Raw genomic sequence first — 2,878 nt, forward strand, 5'->3', positions numbered from 1 at the left:
GTGGCTGGCGCCTTAGCCGGTTGAGCTATAGGCGCCGAGCCAACACCAGCTATTTTTAGAGACAGTGTCTCCCTCTTGCTCAGGCTGGTCTTGAACCTGTGAGCTCAGGCAATCCACCTGCTATGGCCTCCCAGAGTGCTAGGATTACAGGCATGAGCCACACTGCTCCTGGCCCTTGGCCTGACTTTAGTTTTGAGACCGCTGGGCCATATAGAGCCATGGGAGAGATCCTGAATCCAAAGCATGTTAAACGGACTCAAAATGGGGAAATGTTGCTACAAGACTACAAGACTGCCTCCTTTTAAAAAAGTTTTTTTGCTCTAGAAATTTTATTTTTATTTCAGGTTAATATTAAGGTATATAGAATTATGTTACATTGTTTGCAATTGTAAGTTAAAGTCCAAGTTGTAGTTGTGAACTTCACCCAGGAAGTGTGCCATATACTGGTACATTGTACTGTTAGGTGGGAACTTACTGAACCCTGTCTCCTCTCCCTCCCTTCTTGATTAAATTGAATTTTTTCTCTCATGTGAGCACCTTGTTAATGTACAAATTTCAGATTAGAATTGAGTACATGTGATATCTGCTTCCCCATTCTTGTGGCACATAGGAGAGTGTTCTCCAAATCCATCCAAGTTGTAACAAAAGATACAAAATCTCCATCTTTTTTATGGTTGAATAGTCTTTCATGATATACATATATCATAGTTTATTAATCCATTCATAAGTTGAAAGGCACTTGGGTTGTTTCCACATCTTTGTGATTGTAAATTGGGCTGCTATAAACGTTTGAGTGAAAATGTCCTTCTGATAAAATGACCTTTTTTTTTTTGAGGGGTGGATATCTATTAATGGGATTGCAGGATCAAATAGAAGGTCTACTTTTAGTTCTTTGAGGACTCTATACTGCTTTCTCCTTCAAGGCTGTACTAGTTTGCAGTCCCACCAACAGTGCAGGAGTGTTCCCTTCTCTGCACCCATGCCAGCATCTTTTGCTTTGGAACCTTGTGATGTGGGCCATTCTAACTAGGGTTAGGTGCTATCACAGTGTTTTTGGTTTGCATTTCTCTAGTAATTAGAGATGAACATTTTTTCATGAGTTTGTTGGCCATTCATCTCTCTGTTCATATCTCTTGCCCTGATTTTAATGGGATCGTTTGTTCTTTTTTTGTTGGTATGTTTTGAGTTCTTTGTAGATTCTGGTTAGTAGCCCTTTGTTGGACTTGTAGCATGCAAATATTTTCTCCCGTTCTGAGAGGTGAGAGTATAGGTCTAGTTTCAGCCTTTTACAGCCTAACCAGTTCTCCAGCACCTCTTATTGAATAGGTATTCTTTTCCCCAGTATATGTTTTGGTTTGCTTTATAGAAGATCAGATGGCACTATGAGGCCTGGTTTTACCTATAGGTTCTCTGTTCTGTTCCATAGATCTGTGTCTCTATTTTTATGCTAATACCATGCTGTTTTAAAGATTGCCTTTTTTATAAAACAGCTCGGTTTACGCTTTTATGGTCAAGAAAAAAATCTCCTAGAATGTCAGCTGCCTTGGATCTCATGTTCAGACTTGAATCTCTGATGTGCAACCTCAACCACTGAGATAATAACCTTAAGTTTGCTTAGGCAGGTAAGCCCAATCAAGTGAGAAGGAAACCCCAACTTGCTTAAAGGCAAATTGTTTTCTTAGAAGACTATTAGTATTTAGGATTAAGTATAGATATGAACCATATCAAACTCTTAATATTGTTATTAAGTTTGAGAATTAACTATTTGAGGTCAGACAATTAAGTTTGAGAACTCATCCTAGAAAATGTGCTGCATACCTCATTTCTGAGTATCACTATGGTCACCTTCAGTGTACTCCCCTTGGGAAGCTATGCTCTGATGCTAGCATCTAGTCTACCCTTGAAAGCAACTTTGGAACTCTTTGTCTGGAATGACCATCAGATCTGTCATTATACAGCACACAAAAACATGCAACAATAATGAATGCCGCTCAGCAAGACAATGCACATGTTGACCTTAATGCAGCTGTGAGACACTGATATGTCAAGGTTGTGAAGCCTTATCAAGTTGTTCATACAGTGCTGCCAATGTTAAGTGCACAGTGGCAAGTTCACAAACTTAATTGTCAGACTTCATATATTTGGCATTTTAAGTGCTTGTTATGTTTAAGAGAATTTGGCATTTTAGAGCATCTGTTGGATCAGCAGTCTTGTGAGTCCACTATAAAATGTGTCACTGAATAAAGATTTGGACCAAATGATTTAAAGATTTAAGAGAATTTTGCTAAGTTTGTAAGAGTTTTTCAATATTTAAAATAAATGTAAGAATCACCTGATTTACGTAAATTTCTAGGAACTACTTAAGTACTTGGGAAAGCAGTGGTTGATAATAGTAAATTATCTATTTATTAGATAATTAAGGATTTAAAAGCAAAGTAAAATTAAACCTAAAAATGAAATATAGTTAAGCTCTTTTAACCAAGATGTAGCCTCTTCCTTAATAAAAGTGACTGTTAAAATAATTTTTAAAATGAAATAAAATATTATATTATTTTAGAGAAAGTAACTGCGATTTTTTTTCCCCTGGGCATAAGGGTTCCCAGATGAACACCAACGAATTGCATGGACAAACTGAGAGCCACAGACCTAGGTTCTAACTTTGTCACTATCTTGCTTAGCCATGCCATTTTATTACTCAGTGCTTTAGTTTCCTCAGCTGAACAAAATGGGTTAGAAAAGACATTTTCCCCCATTTTTTCCATCTTTGCTTATAAAACTAGACAGTTACCAAAGAGAAGAATTTTGTTAAGATACCAGTTACTTTAGGGTGGCGCCTGTGGCTCAGTGAGTAGGGCGCCGGCCCCATATACTGAGGGTG

The 2,878-nt window shown here is 37.8% G+C and overlaps 1 protein-coding gene across 1 annotated transcript in view; it reads right to left on the minus strand.

Annotated features, from left to right (window-relative positions):
• KLHL20 (kelch like family member 20) overlaps positions 1-2,878 on the minus strand; it is a 59,381-nt gene that overhangs the window by 3,712 nt on the left and 52,791 nt on the right. The window lies entirely within an intron of this gene.

Source organism: Otolemur garnettii, unplaced genomic scaffold, assembly GCF_000181295.1.
Source record: "Otolemur garnettii isolate 467f Iridium unplaced genomic scaffold, OtoGar3 scaffold00016, whole genome shotgun sequence".
NCBI classification, from domain to species: domain Eukaryota; kingdom Metazoa; phylum Chordata; class Mammalia; order Primates; family Galagidae; genus Otolemur; species Otolemur garnettii.